Source organism: Bactrocera latifrons, unplaced genomic scaffold (genome assembly GCF_001853355.1).
Source record: "Bactrocera latifrons isolate USDA-ARS-PBARC rearing strain unplaced genomic scaffold, ASM185335v1 scaffold_121, whole genome shotgun sequence".
Classification (NCBI taxonomy): Eukaryota; Metazoa; Arthropoda; class Insecta; order Diptera; family Tephritidae; genus Bactrocera; species Bactrocera latifrons.
This window is the reverse complement of record NW_017534642.1, coordinates 543689-567165: the sequence shown is the minus strand read 5'-3', so window position 1 is coordinate 567165 and position 23477 is coordinate 543689. Positions and strand designations below refer to the sequence as shown.

Below are 23477 nucleotides of genomic sequence, written 5' to 3'. Positions count from 1 at the left end.
ATAATAAAATATAAAGAATTGTTTGGTATTATTTTTATAATATTTTTTAATTCCTGGTTATATTTTTACATTTTCACTTCAAATAATTTACAAATAACTTATAAATTGGAAAACTGTTCACAAACAACTTCAGTTCTGTTTGTCAAAAGTTTGTTTTGTACTTTTTTGTGTACTTCTGTGCGCTGCTTGACCCACTGTCGCTGCATTGCCACTCAAGGCACAAATATCGTGCTCAGCGAATTCCAAGTGGCTGGGCGATATGCTCAGCTACAGTAGGACATCAGTAGCTCCAACAACAAAACTAACAACTGCCAGCAAACAGAAACTAAAAATAGAAAAGGAGAGAAGGGAGGGCAAAAACAAGCGAAAAATGCCAGAAACTTGACTAAACTACCACATATGCACATATGCACTTATATATGTGCACGTATATGTGCATGTGTCGGGAAAGATACATTCCTGTGTGGCATGGCGAGGAGTTTGAAGTGAATTGCATGCAACTAGCACTTCACCGTCTATCGGAGACCGCCATTACACGTAAGCTCGCATGTTGATTACGTATGCGACATGATGTACTACAGCTTGGCTCGCCTCGGCTCGGTATGGCTCGGTGTGGAATATGCTTGAACTGGTGAAATTTCGCAGGCGAATGTTGACATGTCGCCCACTTGCAAGCGCACACGCATTTAACTGCATGTGTGTGTGTGTGTGTGTGTGAGCGGTTGCAAACCAGAAGTGCTCCAATTTCTTTGCTATTTTCGTTGTGCAAAGGAGGTGAAGTGCGAAGTGAAGTGATGTGATGCGTCGCTGCCATCACTGTTAGTGCTATTTTTGTTGTTCCTGTTGTGACTACTCGAAATACAGATCGCTTGTGTGGGATGGAGTACATTTTCATACACTGCTGCAGACAGCAAATATGAAAGCAGAAATGATGACAACCAACTGAGCTTTTGCTGGTAATGCGAAGCAAAGCAGGCGCTTACGAAGAGCAGATTCAGATCAGTTGAAGGCATAAAATGTGGCAGTAAAGTTAGCACAGTTTTTAATTTTTTTTTGCTGCGGTTGGAAACTTCAGACGTTGTTGAATTATAAGCAGTATCATTTAAGCAAAAGTGCCTTTTATTTATATCAATTATACTAGAAAAGAAATATTCTTAAAAATTATTTCGAATATTTTTTTTCATTTTAAAAAATTATTTCGTATATATTTTTAGTATTCTTAAAAACTTTACGTAATAGCATGACATAAAAAAATGTATTTTAGATTTTTTTTTTAAATTATTTAAATAATTTCATTTTTTAAGTAATTCCATTTTTTGAAATTATTTAAATTACTTTAAATTATTATTCTGGTTTTTATAAATAGGCTTATTCTCAATTTTTATCTCCATAATTGAAATTTTCCCACAAATTTTTCATAATAATATTACCAAAAAAAAGTACGACATTTTTTTTGTTTTCAGGAAATAACAACTGTTTTAAAATAGCAAACCTTTTTAAGCCCATTTAATTATTTTTATAATTTTTGTTAATTATGAAAGCTGGTTTAATTTTGGTTTTGAACCTAAAAATTTATATAAAAAAAAATTATTTTTTCGAAAAGTACCCGCAATCTCATATAACGTATGTTAGTATATTTGTTCAGGGGCACGTTTGCTTACACTCGCCACTAAATAAACCGCACAGCCGCGAACACACACAGACACATTGATAGCACGCCCACATATTCATCTTTGGCAGCGACGACAAATGGCCGACAGCTGAGAAATTATGTGTGCCACTACCGCGGTGGTCGCGCCGCCAGGCACACACTCGGTTACGCATACGCCCTGGCTAACACTCACCATACAGACTTTTTGGCCCAAACACCCATGCTTACGCCTGTAAATGTCGCGAAATGAAGTCAACAAAGGCAGCCAGTAGTGGCAAGGCGCGGGACACACATACAAACACATGCGGAGAGCATTATTTTTGGTACTTTATTATTTTTTTCCCATTTTTGTTGTGGACGCTTTTGTTTTGCGCGTCTTTTGTCGTGGATTTTTTCTGTGTTCTTACTGGCATGTTTTTATGCACATTCAGCCTGTCAATGAATAGCGGTCTCAGTTTGTTTTTTAATTTTTCTCTTACGTCTGCCTTAATTACTCTATTTTTACTCAAACTTTTCGCTTAAAGTGTGAATTCGGTCGCTTGAAAAGCAGAAAAACGTAAGTTTGCATTTGAAGTGCCGGCGAGTTCGTATTTTTTGCGTTTTGTGCTTGAAAATTGTTTGTTTTGGCACTCAAAGCGTTAATTTACTTTCTTTTTGTATTTGTATGTGTGTGTATGTGTGCAATTGCGGTAGAAATTGAAATGCGTGAAAGCAAATGTAAATAATAGTTGAGGTTGAGCACTCACACAGCAACGCATATACATTTCGTCTGTATGTATGTATGTATGCGGTATTATGTACATATGTATGTTTGTGCAAATTTTTATGCAAATTTCCATACTAAAATAAATTAATTAAAATATCTAAACCAGAATTGAATAATTTAATTCATGCAAGCAAATAACGTATGTTTCTCAGTCTATGTATTATATATAATAGCTACCTGTGTACATAGCAACAATAGCGTACGTATGTTAATGTATTTGCAAGTGGTTAGGCAAGTGCTCAATTTAAGAATCGAGCGAAAAAATATGAAATAAAATTAAATATTTGCATGCAATTGCATTAGAGAGCACAATGTGTAAATTAATTAAATTAATAGCAAGAGTAATTGGAAACAAATCGAACAACAACCAAAACTTAGCTTAAATGTGATTAACGGGTATAAGCGATAACCGACTATATAAATGTGTTTGGGCAAATAGCAAAACATTTGTGAAAGCAATTGCGGTGCGAACTTTGTAAATAAGCATACAACAAAAGCAACAACAACATTTTGTATTCACAAAAAATATGTAAAAACTGCTAGTCAATGTGTGTGTTAATGCTAATAGAAAAAAGTCAAGAAAAAATAGAATTAATTACTAATAAGTAGCTAATAAAATGTGCTAAATAGTGGAAAAGCGGCAAATAATGCACAATTTTCATTAACAGTTGCATGAAAAAGCTTAACAAATATCAAACTAAATATACACAATTTTTTGCAACAATAACAAACAATGCAAGCGTGTTAACGCTGAGAGATAATCACTAAATCACTTGAAAAATAAATGAAAATGTACTCACTAAACTTGCAAACGGCATGAAAATTAGAAACACTGCTACTCATACGCCATGTCATACCAGTTAGAAAAGTGTGTTACTCATACGCCACGCCTAACCCTACAGTTTGTTTTGTAATGCATGACAGCTTTAATTTATACGTATACATATATTATATATATTTTTTTTTTAATATTTCCTGACGTTTATAATTTTCCTCGAGTATATTTAACATCACTTGAAAAATTGTGTTACTCATACGCCACGCCTAACCCAAAAGTTGGTTTTGTAATGCAGTAAACTTTTCGAGCGTTTTATGTTTTTTCAGTTAGTTTAGTCCATTACAGCTACAATATATTCGGTAGTCGAAAAAGTATTTTCGTATTTTGGCAAAAAAGTCGTTGCAGCAATATGAAAAAAAGTTTTCCGACTACTAAATATATGCATATGTATTTGTAATATTTCCTGACGTTTATAATTTTCCTCAATTATATTTAACACTTGAAAACTTTTAGTAGCACTTATGGCTTATTTCCTATTTACTACGCCCTTTTGAATTTTTTTATAATTATTTTTAACAATTTTTTATATTATTATTATTATATTTATTTAAAAAAAAAAACATTTTAATTATTATTATCTTAGTTTATTAATCAATTCATATTTATTTTTACGTTATACTTTATTTGTATAAAGATTTTGATGGCAAAAAAAAAAATATTTTTGTTTACTGAAGTATTATTTTTTATGCTACTCATAATTTTTTTACTTCAACTAATATTTAATATTTACACAAAAAACTATTACTAACAATTTTTTTTCTTATTTACTTTTATTAATTATTTTACTAAGTCCAATTGAACTTTTTCATATTTATTTTAAAGTATTTCTTAATATTAATTTTTTAAAATTATTTTTATCTAATTTATTTTCATTAATTATTTTGAGTAATTTGAACAAGAAATTTTGGTACTTTTTGTTGCAGTAAATCAGATTTTGTAATTTTAAATATTAAAAAAAACTGGCGATTTTAAAATTTTTTTCCTATACATTTTTTAAATTAAATATATTTAAAAAACTTTTTCTTATATTTATGCATACTTTTATATGCACATTTTGGCATAATAGCATATTTTCTCCAACAATTCCGGAATATTGAATTTTACATAAGAAAAATGCAATAACGAAAATTTTATTCAAAGTAAAAACTCTAAAAAATCTTAAATAGCACACATCACAAATTAGTTAACAAATTACTCACTTTTTCAAAAAAATCATAAAGTTAATACCAAATACAAAAATAAATATTTTGAGTTTTTTGTATGGAAATCAAGTATTTACGAAAACTGTTGAGACAAAAGTAACAACAATAATTGTGGAAACTTGAAATAGGAGACCAAATATTTTACTAGGCTAATTAAATTACTTAAACATTAAATGAGATATTAATTAGTTTTTAGTACCAAAAAACCAGTTTAACTTAACTCAAATTAGCTGTAAGTATTGTTAGGCAAAAATTATATGTATGTACATTAGCAGTAAATTTGTAAATTATATAACTAGTTAACTAAAAAAACGAATACCAAAAACTTAAAATAGTAATCATAAACTCAAAAAACAAAGAAAAAATATAAAAATATTGTTAATTAAATTAAAATCAGCAGAAAAATTGCTGCTAAAATGGAATTCAATGCATTTTATGTGAACTCAGTAGGTTTAAATAACACATACGATAACAAGGAGCGTAGTAAATAGGTAAAAGTAATTAAAAAAAATATGAAAAAATAAACCTAAAAATGTCAAATGAAAAAACAATTTAATTAAGTTAAATAGTAACGTAAATTTAGACAACAGAAGTACGAAATCTTAAATAAAACTAAAAGTTTTCAAATCAATAAAAAATAATATTGTTTTACACAAGTTTCGCGAAAATGGAAAATTGTAATCAAAAATTTTTCAGGTGAGTTAAAAAATTTTTTAAAACCATAGAAAAATGAAATTTTTTTATTTTTAATACCAAATTAAAAGAAACTATATACCATATATGTATATCTTATATATACTATATTTCTTTTGTTCATGCGTATGTCACTAAACTCCTCTTAAACGACTGGACTGATTTTGATGAAATTTTTTGTGTGTGTTCAAAGCGATTCGAGGACGGTTTAGATACAAAATTTGGTCCAATTCGTTAGCAAAATATTAACATAAGTACAGTTGCGTCTGACCTAATGGCGGCGGACATACAAAATTTACTTTCCCAAATTTCGCTAAAGCTCAAAATATAAAAACGTAGAAAACAAATAAATTTTAATTCAAATAATAAGGGAAATTAAAATTAATTAATTTGCTATCAAACTAATTTTTCATAATTATTATCATAATTTATGGTATGAATTATTTTGAAGGCAAATTAAAATTAAATATTTTATATATTTTTTACTTATGCAGAAGTAATTAATATTCTGACAAACTTAATTTTCCATAAATATTAATTATTTTTAATATTTCAGTAATTCATTAATTAAACAACTAATAAAATTGTAAAAAACATTTAGAAAAGCATTTATTTTTAGCTGACTTTCTATTAACGTATTAATTAACTACTTTTTTTTTAACTTTTTGTTAGTTTTGAATTATGTTTTTTACTTTCAATAAGTTAAACATTACTAAACTCACCATTATAAGCTTCGTTATTTTTAGCACAGGAAAGGAAAAGAAAAAATCTAAAAATAAATTTTAGCTTGTCAGACAAGTGTTTTATTTTCAGTGTCAGCAAATGAATTGAGCAAACACATGGAAAAAAAACTATAAATAATCGTCGCAAATTGATGGCACTCATAACCCGGCCGTGGCTGTCGGAAGTGGCGAACTTGTCAAAGTTAATTGTAACAAGTTGACACTTCATTTCCGGTTTTATTTTATTTCATTTTTATTCCAGTTGCTGTTTTTGTGTAATCAGCGATATTTAAAATTTGTTTGCTTTCATTTTTCTTTCTGGGTTTTGTTTTGAGCTTGAAATTCATTTCAGTTGTTTTGTTGTAATTTTCCTTTTTTCTCATAATTGCAGTACTTTTTATTTTACTTTTGCCTATTTTTCATTTTGTCATTGTTATTTTTTCTTTGTTTATCTTTCTGTTAGCTTCACGTCCATCTCTGTGTCGAATTTCTCCTACTCAGGCAGATAAAGTTCGGTGCGAAATTGACAGCGTGCGCTCAAAGCGACTGGCGAAGCGGACGAAAACGCAATGTGTGTTGCATGTGAAGGGAGTGCAGCGAATGTGAAGTAAAAGACACGCATGCACAAACGCATTCAAACAAAAATTCGATTTCTGTGAACGCGCTGACTTTCGCACTTTCGTCGACGCTCACACAGGTATGTACGTTTGTATTTACTCACGCCTTTGTTTTCTTATAAGTATGTGTGTATGTGTGCAGTATACAAATGAACATGGCAACAAAGTATGTATCATGTTGCTTGAGTGATTGCATGTGCGTGCTTCTAATAGACTTTTGGAAGAAAGTGCTCTTTGGCTTGCGAGTCGAATTGCGTTAGTTCCTGGTTACGACTTCAACGTTGCATACTTTTCTGCGTCGCGTCAAAGAAAAAATTCAAAAATGGATTTTCCTTCTATTTTGCGGCTGCTGCGCACTTTTGGCCTAGTTTTTTAGATCTGGAATTTATTTCTGTTTTAATTTTTCTCACTTTGTTGCTTAAACGTGCTTTTTCTGCAATTTTTTTCTTAAATCCAAGGTCATAAGAGACATACACACAACGCGTGCACATGACCCGAATTGCATGCGCAAAATGTCTTGGGTGAGACAAGACAGTAGCCTGGCGTTCTTGCAAATTTCATTGCCTGAATTCCCACAGATAGACTCATAAATGTGACGGCTTTGAAGTGCGAAAAGTTACAAAAGAATTATATTACTTTCGGTGTAGACCGCACAGAAGTTGTATACAGTAAAGTTCAGATAGTGCTTGCACGCATGTGATGAGGCTGCAATTTCAGACAAAGTAGTTTGGGTTTCCCTTAGATATTTCGCTCGTTTAATTCAAGTCATTTCATTCCTCGCTTGTGATCTTCTATCCACAACTTGAAGTCGACTATTTTCTCTCCATCAGTTGGCCTAGCAGTGTATGTGTGCTAGGCGTGATTGCGCCTGACTTCAATTTCTTTCATTTTTTAAACCTTTGACATAAGTGCGCGTTTGAGTTTACCGTTTCTCTTCAATTTCTTTACAATATTGCGGTACCGAACCGGTTAGTCTTCACTTCGAATTGTCAAGCTTTGTAGCAGTTTTATGACATATCTTTATGGAACCCTCAACTCCACTGAACAAAAAATTGTTTTTATTTCTATGGTTTCATAGATACCATTATTCCTTAACATTTTTCTCGAATAATTTTCAGTTAGTACAGTTAGATGGGTTTCTTCGCTTTTTCAATAACTTCTAGAGCAGCATATATACTAACATATCGTAAAGCTTGGCTGCCTAAGAATTTTTGGAAACCTTTCGAAAGAAGACATGTCTGCTCGAATTCCTAAGAAAATGTGGGCTTTTTCTTAGACTTTGTTGTAGATTCTATTTCACTGGAATGTCTTATCATCCTCTCGGCGCCTCAAAATAATTTTCATTTCACTTAGCACGCGCATCAACTTACTTGGCACGCCTTAACCACAAAGAGAGGCATACTTTTAGGCGTACGCGCCAGCCAAAGCATTGTACACACTATTAAGCATGCACAAAAAGTGAAATAAACTCGCTAGGATTTGGAGCAACGCAAGCACGTTGCCGTTCGCCGCCAAGCTTTTGGCAGCCGCGCAGACGCTTAGCGGCACTGTGTGTCAGCAGAACTTGGCCAACACATAAATTCGCTGTGTTTTCCAAGCCGCGCGAAATGATGCGACGTAAAGGCAGCGAGCGAGTAAAAGCCCAAAAAGTTTGCACAAAAATTAAAAAGAAGCCAAGTAAAATGAAAGCTGGCAGCCGCAGCAAGCAAAGTGAAATTTGAATTGAGTGTTTGGTGTTTGAGAATTGAAAACCCGTTGCGTGCACGCGTGTGTGTGGCGCTGAAAATTGCCGCGCCGAAATTATGCCCAGCGACTGTGCGCCAGCACTTCGTATGACGAGTGTGGCCCAAGCCTGCGTCGGCGGCTGCGGCAGCGCGTGGGCGCGCAGGCACGTATGTAAATACGTGTAAACACGAGCGCGAATATGTGTGTTTGTATGCGTACGCGCTGCGCCAAGATAGTTGTTGACACAGAAAAGTGAAAACTTTTTTGGCTTCGTAATTTCTTTTTAATTGCAGCAAAGGAATGGAATGAGTGACAAAATCGTCAACAGCGCTTTGTTATGATTAATCTGCGCCTTCTCTCCCCGCTACCCCACCGCTTGTACGGCCTCATGCCGCTTTGTGTGTGCAGCTCGGCGATGCATTCACAGATTTGGCATTGAAAGTGAAAGACAGAGATTTTCATTTTTGTGGCGTCGCTTTCAATTGTGTACTTGTGAGTGTTTTGGCTTGTTTGCGGATATAACTTTTTACTTTGCACTTCCTTTTGAATATTAAATTTGGTGAAAGTCATGTTTTGGCGATTTCGAATTTATCTAAGCATTTTCCTATAAATTCTTAAACATAGTTTTTTAGTTTTATCGAAGTTTCAAGCTTTCAAACATATCTTTATAGAATCTCAACTCCACCAAACGGAAACTTGCTCTTATTTCTACGAAACTCAGCACCGTTATTCATTCCAGCTTTTCCCGAAGAGTTTTAAGAGAATTTTCAATAATTTTTTTTTTTTTTTGTTTAAATTATAGTGAACTTGGAAAAGGTTGAGTTCAGTTGAGTTCAGCATATTTTTAAAAAAGAGCGCGTGAGCCAGCCTTCTGAGCAGTTTAATGTTAATATCTCCTAAATCTATCTTCATCTTAGGCTACGCATCTTAAAATATAAAAATTAAAGGCACAACACAGTATGCCCTCATTTCATAACGTTCAAATATTTTACTATCGGTGTGGTACCGCAAAGTCAGGGCTATATGGTGGATGCATCAAAACTTCCCAGCCAAGCTCTTCCAGTTTTTGCCGAGTCATCATCAAAAATGTGTGTGGTCTAGCATTGTCCTGATTTAAAACGAAGCTCTTTCTGCTAAACAGTTCTGGCCGTTTTTTTCGATTGCTTGCTTCAACCTCGTCAGTTGTTGACAGTAAAATGTAGAATCAATCGTTCGGCCAGGCTGTAGTACTTCATACTGTATAATTCCTTTCAAATCCACCTAACACTCAGCATAACCTTGCGAGACGTCAATACTGGCTTTGCGACCATTTGTTGAGCTTCACCACACTTGGACCAATATCTTTTTCGCACATTATATTCGTATTCGTATACACCACTTTTCGTCTCCTGTTACCGTTCGTTTCGGAAATGGTTCGATTTCATTTCGTTTCAGCAACGAATCGCAAATGTTAATACGGTCCATTAAATTTTTCACAGAGAATTCCTGTGGTACCCAAACATCGAGCTTCTTTTTGTAGCCAGCCTTTTTGAGTTGCTTCAAGACCGTATGAAGATGAATGTTAAGTTGCTTAGCGATGTCATGGGTGCTTATGTGACAGTGCTGATCAACCTGATCAGCCGATACGTTGACCAGAGCAAGGTGTATCTTTCACGTGAAAATTTCCGGAATGGAGCCGAACGAACCATTGTTGTGCTACACGGACTGATACAGCATCGTCCCCGTAAACTTCATAAATTTCATTGGTGGCTTGCGTGGTATTCTGCGCTTTTTTATACAAAATTCTCAAAATATTGCGAATTTCTTCATTATTTTCACTAATTTTTGATCAGCTGTAACTTTTTTAACTTCCCCGAATTTATTTATTTTTTCGATAAATGAAGCTTAAAATCTCACCTTCCCAACACTATATGGTATGACACAATGTGATTGGTAGCACAAGAGAAAATACGAAAAGACTTTTTCTACCACTCAGTATAATCGCTGCTCATCTTCCTGTAGTCCACATATGCCAAATATAATGATTCAACCCGCCCTAGTACTTGGTTTAGTTGCTCGAAAATCTAATATTCGCATATAGCAAACCTAAATGCAACACGCTCACACTCTTTAGTTAATTGGTGCCATTGAATTTCACGCACATTAAAATATTCAAAATTTTCACTTTCAATTATTTGATTTTAATCGACGGATTTCTTGCATATTTTACGGCACTTCAGCGCAACAGGTAGTTGCCTACCGAGTGACGTGCCCAAATTAACACAAACCCGCAAATAAACACCAATTAAAAGTGATTAGCGAAATGCGAATATTTGAAATTGTTGAACAGCAGTTCAATTTCGGTAAAGTTTACAATTTCATGCAAAATTATAATTACTACCCGAAAACTAAGTTAAATTAGTGAATTAATGCTTTTCGGCTCATGCTAAATTTTGCATATTTGTGTTTAATTTTCACTCACTGGCTTCATATTATTCTAAGTAGAGCAAGTTAATTGAAATAAATTGGGTACACAGTGCGTATGAGTGACAAGTAATATGTCTTGCTACGCATATTTCCAGTATTTTCTTTAGATTAACGTGCAAGATAGAAATTAAAATAACATTAGAGATATAATTAAAAAAGTTTAAGTGCAAGAATTAATTTCAAAAATTGATATCATGCTTATCTACCATATATGTGGCTTCATCACTCCACATCTGGCACTACTTCTCTGTTCACTACTCCTCCTCACTATTCACAGGGTACTCTTTTCCTTCTCACTTCTTTTCCTCACTATTCACATGACATCCTTTCCCTTCTCACTTCCCCTCCTCACACTCCAAGTCAAAGCCTTCACTTTTAGGCACTCGCTGTAGCTTCGCTCTCAACTAATGCTACTAACAGCTAAACCCTTCAGCTGTTTGGCATAATTTCCTTCATCCTTCATCGCCCATGCAAGTCCTGTTCGAAGGCGCTGCTAATCCTTCTCATTTTTGTTCACCCTTCTCCTTCCTAGTTTTCTTTTTCTTCCCATAACTTCAACCAATCCTTCGTCTTCTAGTCGTTTTAAAACTGGCGCTTGACTCTTGCAGCAATCAACATCGGTTGCACTTTCTAATTATATGCAATTTTAGCCTGATTTCAACTCTGTGACTAAAACAGTAAACAGACTTCGCTTGTGAGCGCCCTGTGCACTATGTGGCGCTTGTCAGCCATAACTTGTCAGGCAGTTGGAAAGTGTTAGTGGGTTGCCAGCCGGAGCGTGAGCCATGCAGGAATACCAGCGGTTGTATAATCTCAAAGTTGTAAGCTTTTGAAAAAGAGTGAGCTTATGTCTATCTACAATTTGCAGTGGGGCGTTGGTTGGGCTCCAATTGTTAGTTACGTTAGAGATACGTTATGTTAAGACCTTGGTTCGAATTACGGCTAAAGAGGCTTTCATAATAGTATTCTTTATACCTTTGGGATCCATTCGCTGGCAGCCAACCCTATACCAGCACCATCCTCTCAAAAAATCAGTTACTTGGAAACTGCCTCAGAGCTCACGACTTCTCAGAGCCACGGATTGCTATCCGGCCAAGATCTGTCAACTCGGCAGAACTCTGCCGCTTCGACAACAACAACAACCATTTCTATGGCAACCGGAACTGGATTCTTATCCGGCCAAGGACTGTCAAGTCGGCAGAGCATTCCTCGCATTGACAGGAGATTGCCAACGCCAAAGAATCGTCTGCGGTGAAGCGTGATTCTTTACGGATTCTAGAGACTAAGGAGAATTAAGAGGCCTGAAAAACAGTACTTTATGAGAACCTTGGTCGTCAAATAGAAATTTTGTGCTAAGCTTTCAGCATCCGAGTAAGAGGTCTGAGAAATCAAGATGTAAAGAGCTCAGAGGCAGATTTAAAGATCGACCAACTCTCTTCTGGTGGGGCTCCATCTATTAGCACACAGCTGAAAAGTGTTCAAAAGATGATGGACAACTCCACGGCATCCGCGCTACCACTAGTCTCAAAAATAAAATATTCGCACGGGGTTACTTTCATTTTCCTACTTTCTTAAGCATCATTTTGTCCAAAGTGTACTTTATTACTGCAAACACATATGTGTGTGTGTCTGTGTATGTGCCTAAGTTCATTGCATACTAATTTCGTTAAACGCTTCGTTAAATGATTATGCCTGTTGTCTCCCAGAGGAGTTAGGCAGACCCACTGTATGTGTCGCTAATTAATTTGCATAAACATCCTATGGATGTGTGTGTGTGTGTGCGAGTGTATGTACATATACTTGTAACCCAGAACTTTTCAAATAAAATTACTTTAGAAATTCAAAATTCCACTACAAATTATTAGTTGAGGCTCTCCTGGCGAATTCATACGTGTTTCTTGTGTAGGTGTGGGAAAACTGCTGCAATTGGGACAACAACAAACAACGTGATGAGTATAAACGCGAGTGTAACTTTACAAGTGATGACGAGCACACGGCATGCATACAGCAAGTTGATATAACTCACAGATATTTGTAAATTAGGGTGTTCTTTATATAACTTTTTAGCAACCGCTGAGGTTTCTGTTTCTGCCCTAAGAATAGGCCAGTTTAAGGGGGGAGATTAATTTAGAAGCTTCAAAAAATTTATTTATTTTTTGCTTAAGTCTTTTTAAAAATAATCTAAGAATAAGTCCTCAAAGATGAGAAATTGAAATATTTTTGAAGCTAGAGGGAAAATAGTCACCGAGCGTCTAGCAGATATATGAGTGCTTGGGCAGAAATCGAAAACTTTGACGTGCGATTTCTAGGTTTTTCATTTTTACGATTTTTCTTAATTAGCGACCATAATAGAAAGAAATAAACGTCGTATGGAATTGGGGCAAAGTTTATTATCTTTAGCATTAAATTATCTTCTAAAACAACTAAATAATAGTCAAGTTCACACATGTATTTAAACAACATAAAGTACATTTTTTTGGTCAAAAACCACTTTTTTTCAACTTTTTTAAAATTTCTAAAATTTTACACTTTTTTTTAGGATTTTTTTAGTTTAACTAGAAGATGAATTATTAAAACATATGAATCCCTTTGAGTTTTTTATTTCCGATAGAAATTGCGACCTGCATTCTGAACCCCGTCCGACCCATGCACATGCGAAATGCATCGGGCAATTGCTTCCCAAAGGCGGAATATCAAGGATTTTGTATCCAAAAAAATTTTTAATAATGTTTAAATATATAACTATAAACCCTTGAAGTTTTGCTTTAATCACTTATTTCTTTCCTTCCCAAAAAAGTCGATTTATTCTATGAAGCCTCTAAACCAGGATCCTCCTTAAAGCAGTATTCACTTTCTTATTCCGAAATCAAATATATCGACAACTTTAGTTGGTGAGTTAACTGAAAAGGGAGGCGAAGACAACAGGCTGTGCTCCCGGGCGGTAACCGATTTAAGCGTTATCCAGCAACTAAGTGGATTTGATAAAAACCCTGGTTCTTTTCCATTGTTGCTGCCCAATGTCTCTCAAGTTAGTTTAAGTGGTATATGTCCCGTCTCATGTTCTTGTTGTTGTAGCGGCAGAATTTTACCGAGTTGTCAATCCTTGGCTGGATAAAAATCCGTGTCCACTCCGGTTACGTGGATCCGACTGTCGTGGGAACGACTGAATGCTGGGCATTCGCATAGATAATGTGCTAGCGTCTCTTAATCCCCCGCGCATGCTCTGCATTGCACCGAATCCACTTTTCCCATTCTCATTCCCATGAAGTTAGGATCTTGAGTATATGTTCTCAGTAATGACCTCTACTATATTACTAAGCTCCCTCTTGCCTGTAGTTTTGGTCAGTCCACCATCAACACTACCTCAAAGTATCTTTGTGGTATGCCCGATTGTGCTTCTGTTCCACGAACTGAGATATTTCTCTACGGTCCATTACTTTAAGCAACCCTTGAAGTAGCTTAGTAGCGTGGAGCAACTCATGGAAATTTTCTGCCCGAGCAGGACAACTCGCCTTCCTTTTAATTTTCTTCTATTCCTATATGATCGTCTACCCAGATGGTTTTAACCGAGTTACCTACCTAAAACCTAGTTATTGCCTACTTTTTTTCCGTTTTTCTCGGTCGTACTACGAACTTAGAACGGGTGCATTAACGAGGTCGAGTATGGTACAATGCTCGCAGTGACGCCTAGCCTGGCGGCTTTTCTTTCTGTTAATAAGAAAAAAAATAGAAAACTGTGAGGCGGTACAGTTACTTTTAAGAACTCATACTAGGAGGGACTTGCTTAGTGGTGTCTAGGAACCTATTTTTCGGAAGACCAAGGGAAAAAATTTTTTTTTTATTCCGCCTTAATGTATATATGTGTTTGCTTATATGTTTGTATTTATTTTTGGCAGCGCCTTGGGTAAACCCCGCGTACAGACATTTGCGGTCTTGATATTAACATGACTCTGTTTATATGTAAATGTAATGTGTGTGTTGAATTCTAGTATAGATATACATATACATCTATATATATTGGAAATGGCGAGCAAAAACAATTATAACGTCGAGTTATTAATGAAATAAAATTAAAAAATAAGAGATCGGCGCGGTTTGTTTGTGTAAATGAACTCATACAGCGCGACACGCGCCTTGCTGTTGCGTTCATATTTGCTAGTGGCAGGTGGCATGCGACATGTGGCACGCCACGGATGTGTCACATGACAGCTCAGCGGCGGAGATTGTCACAACACACACCCACCTACGCGCGCGCTCACCTATACGTGTATGCATGAGTGCACTACCTTGATGCCTGTTTTTGTTGTTGTTGCTGCAAACTCTTGACTGCGCGCATTAATTTTGATGTCTCACTCTCCGCAGCCTGAGCACACGGCAGCGTTTCTTCGCTGTCAACGCTCGTATTATTATTATTATTATTGCCTGTTTGTTTGTTGTTAACGTTTTGTTTGCTGTTGTTGTTGTTATTGTGCTAGCTGCTTTCATTGCTTGCGGTTGCGGTTGCGCCACAAGCATTCACCATAAATTCGTTGATGGCAAAAATACGCACTTGACATAATTTCATTATGTGCGCTCGCCTTCCCGTCTCATTATACACGCGGCGCAGCACTCTCACAACAACAACACAATATGTTTCTTATATACATAGTATATTTTATTAGCTTGTTGTGCGCCTCGTAAGGTCTAAGTGAGCGCGCGGCTTTTCAACTCATTGCTCAGCTAACTGTCGAACTGTTTGAAGACTTAAGCCTAAGTCCACATATGGTTTCGCATGCGCAAATGTTCATGTTTACTTTTGTTTAAATATAGGTAGCGATACTCTCTGTACTTCGGTAAAGATTTTCTTGCTTTTCTCCTACTTAACCGCCAGCCCATTCGTACTTCAGCTGCTTTGCTGCTTGGCGCGTCTCAGCGGTTTTGCCGATCGCTTGAGTGTCAAGCAAACAACTCGAATACGCTTGTTCGATTTCGCTTTTATTTTGCAGCACGCTACTGCTGCTTCTAACAAATTCCTTCGCATTCTGCGCTTCCGCTTTGTTGTTTATCCTTACCTTTCAGCCACGCATCAGCCACCATTATCGCTGTTGAGTTGCGTCGTCTTTTAATTTCGGGTGCCTTCAACAAGTTTGTCTAACTGTCCGCGCTTTCAGCATTAGCACACATATACGCACTTAAATCAACGCGCCAGCGATTTTTAGCAAAATTTCAACTTTCTCGTTTAAATTGCAAACGTTTCGTAGTTAAAGTCTACCTGCGCATATGTGTGTGTATGCACGTACATTCTAAAATATGCACAGCCTTTCAACTGAACTCTATAATTATAATTTTCAATTTTTTTTTAATTTTTTTCTAGCTGTTTTTGTTGTTGGAAATTTTAGTAAAAGCTCTTAAAATAAAAATCAGCGCATTTTCACAAATTTGTAATCAATGAACGCGTTTAAATTTTAAATGCAAAAAAAGTGGAAATTCAAAACTGGATATAATTTTTATTTTATTTTCTTGTTTGCATAATGAATGAACTGCGCACAATGCTTGGCAGCTTCGCTCACCAATTTAATTTCGGAAATTTCTAATAGCTCTTCGTTAATTTAATAACCTGCTAAGCAAATTTAAATACTATTAAATTCGAAAATTACGCCAAATAAAATCGAAAATTTTAAAATTAAACTGAACTTTTTCCGGAAAGATAAAAAAGTAGAAAAATCGTCAATTTCGGTTGTAGCGAAGCTTTAGTAACCTTCACAAATATCAAATGTTCCTTAGAAGACCTTGATTCTGATCATTCCATTTATATGCCAGCTGTATGCTATAGTGGTCCGATATCATTGTTACCTATAATGAGCAGCAAGGATGTGTGCAAAATTTCAGATTGAAATCTCAAAAACTGAGGGACTTGTTCGCGTATATACGCTCATTCGTGGCAAATTTAATGTTCGAGATGTGAATGTATTGAAAATGCAATTATATTGGGTAGTCGAAAAAGTCTTTTCGTATTTCTAATCAAACCTCAACTTATTTTTTTTTTTTTTTAATATATTTATAGTGAACATTAACGAACCAAATATGTACCATTTTGGTCAACAAAAAACAGCGACAAGTAATATTCACAGGCTTCTCTGGAAGAGAACTTGACTCCATTAAGCGAGTTTTGCATTGACCGAAACAAATTTTAGTCCGACTGTTCGTTGGCGCAAGGTCAGGGCTATATGGTGGGTGCGTCAACACTTCCCAACCAAGCTCTCCCAGTTTAGCGTTGTCCTGATCCGTTTTTTTTTTCGATTGCTTGCTTCAATCTCATCAGTTGTTGACAGCAACATGTTGTTAATTGTTCGACCAAGTTGGAGCAGCTCATAGTGAATGATTCCTTTTTAATCCCACCAAACCTTTCGAGGCGTCAATCCTGGATTTTCGAGCATTTATTGCCGTATTTGACCCACTTTTCGTCCCCTGTTACCGTTCGTTTCAGAAATGGTTTGATTTCATTTCGTTTCAGCAAAGAATCGCAGATGTCAATACGGTCCATTAAATTTGTCACAGACAATAAAATTCATGTGGTACCCAGCTTGTTTTTGTAGCCAGCCTTTTTAAGGTGGTTCAAAACTGTTTGATGGTCCTGGTCAATCTTTTCCATAATTTCATCGACCGTTTTCGAAGGTCGAACAGCTTTCAGGCGATTTTTCGTTTCGAAAAAGGTAAGCCGAAAATGTGTTGCTCTCTGCATTTTTCATTGGCTGAGCTGCAACGAAATAAAAAGAAATTTTTGCAAAATCTTTCAAGGAGTAAGGTATGTAAAACCATGGAGAGTTTAAGCCTGTTACTGATTTCGCCTTAATCTAGTCAAATTCTATATATACATTCTCCGACTTGACAGCAAAATGATGTTCTCTACGTTGTTGTTAAATTTCGGATTGTCTTTGCCAATCTACACTTCAGTAGTGGTTTTTTTGCACGCCGCTTCATTACTCATTTTTCTTTGGTTTATGTTTTTTTATTGACCGCTTTAGACGTCTAGGAATCTTCGCACCAGTCCAATTGGTCTTCTGTGAATGCGCCAACTGCTTGCGAAGCGTTCAAGTATGCAATTGCCGTTTTCTTCGTTATGCTCTTGCAGCGCACTCACATACAAATGCATGCTTAAAAGCCGCCCACACAAGCCATGTAAGCTCTGCAGGTAACTTTCAACATTTGATCCGAATTCGGCATTTGAAAAAATAGAAAATATCTGAAACATGCCTGCAAAAACCTCCAACAAAATGAGCAAGCAGAGGTGATAACCAGACCCTCAACTGCACAGAATTTTTGCTGGATACCACGCTTGTACCACGTGCTGTCCAAACATGTATGTTTATGTGTGTACTGTTAGTTTATTATGCGGCTAAATGCCTGCACAACATTTTGCCGTCGAAAATCGTAAATGTCGAGAGGCGCTTGATTGATGAGTTAATGGTGTCCAGCAAAAATTCAGGTGGGGCTGTGGCGTTTGCAAAGAGTAGCAGATAAACTAGCAAGCCGAGCGGCAAATGGAAAATGTTGCATGATCTATGTGCACTCAAAATAACGCTGTAAATTATAGTGGGCTGAAAATTCCGAGAATATGTATGTTGGAGCTATGTGCGTTAGTTTAGGCGCGTTGCTACTGTTTACCTTAAATCAAATGAAATGAGCTTTTCATAGTGTGTCTTTAGGCGCTAGTTTCAAAATAACAGTTATGGCTACGGAAATGTTATTTGTTACTTTAGATTAGTTATTAGGCATTGATATTGACTGCAAATAGACGAAGTTCATAGTTTGAGGCAACAACACACCACCAGGTTTTACGCCTAAAAGAATGCAAGAAATTACAGTTTGTATAATTTTTAATTACGTTTTTCACTTCTACATAGCCATCTTTGAAGAATTGAAAGGTTTATGTGATTTTTTCAAAATTTCCTAGGTTTTTCAAAGGTTCCTAGCTCATGAGTTGGTTTCAATTGTTACTGTTCTCGGTAGTCTCTAACAAACGTTAGCTTCAAAGTTTGAGCGCTGTTTTTTGCTATTCAAGGAATTTATTTTTTCGAAAATTGAGATTCTTTCCTCCACTATCTCTTTGCGCTCGCGCATCCTTTTCAATTTATCACAAATATTTTGATATCCTTCTTCAATTCGGAATTGTAACTTTCTCGCTTGAGCACTATCATCGTAATTTAATATAAAATCCAATTCAACCAAGCGTATAACGAGTATGAAATTGAGTCGCTGAGTGTCGTGGCAGAGTACCGTGCGCCTCTCCAAATAGCGGAGTGATGTAATAAAGCTCGCGAACGCGTGTAACGCAAACTGAATTTTAACGGTAACTGCAAATAAAAAATCCAGTGCGAGAAAACCAAATAAAAGAGAAAATGCTATTGAAAAAAGCAAATCCGAAGAATTTTGTGGAAAAGTGTAATTGCGAGAATAATCCAATATGGCTACACGAATCAATTCGAATGCTTTGGATCAATGGGCAAACCAATAATAGCCACTGACAGCACGAAGGCACGAAAGGGATTACCAAAACGAAAAAGCACAAATAACAGAATAAACAAAAACACAACGGCTACGAAAAAAATAGTAATCTAAGCAGACAACAACAACTCCACATCACGTCGCAGCGCAGTTGTAACCAGGGGCAGAGCGAAGTGCAGCGACAGCAAACGACTGGCGACACTCAGTTTTCAGGCAATTTCTCGATTTTACACTTGCAGTTTTGGTATTTCCCACAGTGTGTTCTTCGTTGTTGTTGCTGTTGTTGTTGCGCCTTTTTCCTCCTCTACACGTCTTCAAGTTTACGTTTCATCTAGTTTTTGTCGCTTTCTGCGTCATTGGTGGCTCATTTTGTAGTTTGCATTGTAAGGCTTTATTGCTGTTGTTGTGGTTTTTTTCACTGGCTGGCACTGCTCTGTTTCAGCTGCAGCTTAGTCGCTGCAATTTTTGTCGCGTGATTTCTAAGGCACTTAAAGCCGCCGGTTACTGTGATTTAATAGGCATTTTTGTTGTTGGTCGGACTAGTGGAAGTCAGAGAGGAATAAAACTTGTGTCAATCGGAATTCAATGCTTGTTATCTTTAGACACAAAAAGTAAGCGATTGCTGCGGAAAGCTTGTAGGAATTGTCGAGCTTATAATTTTCTTTCAAACTCAACTTTCAGGGTTGATCAGGCAGTTCCACTTATTCTCCTTTTATCATCCAGCTCCAGAGCTGAGTCGTATCACACCGTTTCAGAGCTCTGAGGTTCCTTAAAACCTGCCACTTTATAAACTTTACTTAAAACCTCAGCATGAAATTTAGATGCTTATTTGTCAATTTGTTAGCTTGGAAAGCCCGTGGAGCCTCCGATTCACCCATAGAGTGTTTCCCTAAACTATTCTCGAAATCCATTGACTTTGGGCCACAGCCGACCGTTGTGACTGTTTCAGCTTGGAAAGCCCGTAATTAGAGCCTTCGGTTCGCCCAGATCGTGTTCCCCTAAGACGGTCTCTAAATTTATTGACTTTGGTCCGCATCCGTTATTCCGATTGTTTAAGCTCGCAAAGTCTGTAACCAGTTCGATCCCGAATTCTATTACTTTGCGCCGCGTCGTCCTACCAGCCACACCTTCGACTTCCTGCTCGCTACCGTACCTTATCGAACCAACTCGGTCGACTGCTAATTCAATGCGTAGACAACAAAGGCGCACAATAAAACCAAACAAAGCTCGAAAGGAAGTAATCTGAAATGGAGGTAACGAGAAATAACCAATAATGGTTATCCAAGCACGCAATACAATGCAGTGAACTGCGAAGCGTAGCTTGCACCAACAGATTACGAAATTACGCTATTGACAAAGGAGGAAGCGGAGGCGATGAAAAAATCTGTACAATTCGAATGAAAGGAAATCAAAATCAAAATAAAAAAGATAAAGCGCAACTCTGGGAAAATGCGAAAAGGAAAGCGATGAGAACGCAGCAAATAGCTTGCAAGAGATGTGTGCAAACGTGCTGAGATAGTACAAACCGGATAAAGGTGCAAGAAGTTCGAGCGGATCCGGCAGGAGCTCGAGCGAGTCCAAGCAAGTCCTTGACTAGCGTAACGCAGTCGTTCAAAACGTCTAATGGCATTGCTGTAATAACAGCAACAACAATGGGCAGACATAAAACAATAATATTGGTGGTGACTGAAACAATAACTGCAACAATAATACCAACACCAACAACCACTTCAAATAGCTAACACACAATGGCACTGACACACAATAGCGCAACACATACGGCCACTCCTGGATCACGTACAACGCCTTGGATGCGCAGCTATGGCTAGAGTAACGGCCTTAGCAACAACAATAACAACAACAGCAGCAATAACAATCGCTGGTCACATACACCGCATCATTGATTGGCTGGCCTGGAAGTACAACAGGCAACGGTTGTCGCATTGCCAATAAATGCGATAATACCAACAAAAACAACAAGCACAGCAGACGCAGCAAAAAGGATACATACGTCCATGCTGAGAGTGCACGAAATTTTCAATTCAACGCCTACATGCCTCAATAGCTCGTCGGACAACGGACAACGGACGGCGGGCAACGAGGGCGCACCCGGAAGTGAGCACATGACATAACAGTGGCAATAAAAAGTGGAGAACATGCGTTCAGCAGCGACTGAAGTTCTGAAGTTGTGTACAAACGATGCTCGAAATGAACGATTTTGTAAGTGGACACTAGAGTGAATTAAGTGACACTGTGCCTCGGTGCTGGCGGAATGAGTGGCAAATATTGGTTTTTTGTTGGCCGTGTGGGTGCTATCGAAGCGGTAAAAGTTTGCTCGATGGACCACTACGGCTACTGCTCAGCTTTCGAATGTTGTCGGATGACTTTATGTGGATTTCAACGATCTTAGTCTTGTGAGAAGCGCCAAAGTAGTGGAAGGAAGCACAGCTGAGGTTATGCTGCGCCGGTTTCCCGTTGGAGGTTCTTAGATATGATAAGGTTCCGATACTGGCTAAGTTGTAGTGTTGGTCAAATTTACTCAAAGTATAACCGACTTCTGACTTTTTACAGAACAAAAGGGAACTTGTAAGGAACTCGAACCTTTTGAAGGGTCTGCATTATTTTTGTTCTTAATAGCTTCTTGTACAAGTATTTATTTTATTTTGAACTTGACTTCTTTGGTATAAGTCTACCTATTAATCGTACTACAATTTTATATTCGAATCGAATCCGAAACAGTCGCAATTCGAACTCGGGGTTCACAAGATCTTAAAATATAATAGTACCATTAATCTCACAATTTTAATAATACTCTGCTAACTTTCCAAAAAGAGATCATAATTGGTCAAACAAACAAAGGCTAAATACAGTATACCAGTTATACGATTACCTATTTTTTGCCCTAAAATATTCCTGTAATATCTTCATAAAAGTAGACTCGAATATCGAACCTTGCTTTATTAAAATATAAGCAAATTTCACATGGTAACCATCACTGTCATGTCACTTTTTGATGCTTCCAAGGTCACTTTTTTGTCGCTATTTGTTCGCTTTCGGCCCACTGTGCTGCTGTGCAACAAATTCGATTTCATTTGATTAGGCACTGATTGAAGAGTTCCGACAGTTCGGACAGAATGGACACGACGGATATGCTAGCAAGGACATGCAAGCGATTGTATAAGTCTACGCACGCACACGCACACCCACACACATCATTTATACAAGCCTGTGCTTTGGTAGTCGCATATAGGCCACATCTGCTTTATTTTCAGATTACTGCCCTACACTCTCTGCTCTGCTTACAACTCCAAACACACACACACTCACCTACAGCAAAAACAACAACGCTTCTTTTCCGCACAAAACTTGTCCGTGTTTTCTTTTGACTTTCGGTTCTTACCTCGTTTTTGCTTCTTCAAACCGCTATCCTCTTGGTGCAAGGCATTTTTTCGGCCATCGCCGGCAGCTGCATAAAAGGTTAGTTATATTAACAAAAACACATTTAAACGCTGATTTTATGACCTCCCACCGTCCCCTGCATGCATTCGTGGGTGTGTGTGTACGCTCTATTTGCCATATGAACGCATTAGAGTTGACAGGCGAATAACATTTGTGGCAGAACAATAAAATTAGCAAACAAAATTAAAATTTTATGCAAATTTGCGTAGCGAACCCATTCGGTGTATTTATTTAGTTGGCGGTGGGAGTGGACCCGAACTACTCATGCCGAAATACACGCGGGCGCTGAAGAAGTGCTGAGTATGAGCGAAGGCGGGTTTCTTTTTGGAGTTGCTTTTATGTTGAGCGCATGAATTATTCATGGCGCAGTGTTGGAAGCTGAGCCGAGCAACGCTGTGGACAGCTTACGCAGAGATAAGTCTGTTTAGCAAGATTACCAATTGCTGCGCTGCGGTATCGAAGTTATTATTAGGCTATGAAAACTAGAAGTTCAAGTGAATGTATCTGCTGAAGGAAAATATTTAAAAGTTAGTGAGCAAGTTTTGAAAACCCAGTCGAAATTTTTTTTCTAATGTTACTGGTGAAAATGTTTGATGCTAGTTCCTAAGTTTTTGAGATATCGCTCTGAAATTTTGCACACGTCCTTTTCTCCTCCAAAAGCTGCCAATGCGTCTTCATCACTGAAATCGAAGCACTATAGGATATGGCTGCCATGCAAACTGAGTGCTTGTATGAAACATTTTCCATTTGACTAGATATCTTAACGAAATTTGGCATACATGATTTTTTCAATCTTTGCTGCCATGCCATATATATTCTCCAGGTCTGGTCACTACTGCATATAGTTGCCATAC

At 37.0% G+C, this 23477-nt stretch overlaps 1 protein-coding gene across 1 annotated transcript in view; it reads left to right on the top strand.

Moving 5' to 3' along the window:
* LOC108978415 overlaps positions 1 to 23477 on the top strand; it is a 109630-nt gene that overhangs the window by 58614 nt on the left and 27539 nt on the right. Inside the window, exon 6 of the mRNA XM_018948683.1 lies at positions 6336 to 6569. The gene's annotated coding sequence lies outside the window, so the exon portion shown is untranslated. The remainder of the gene's footprint in view (positions 1 to 6335; positions 6570 to 23477) is intronic.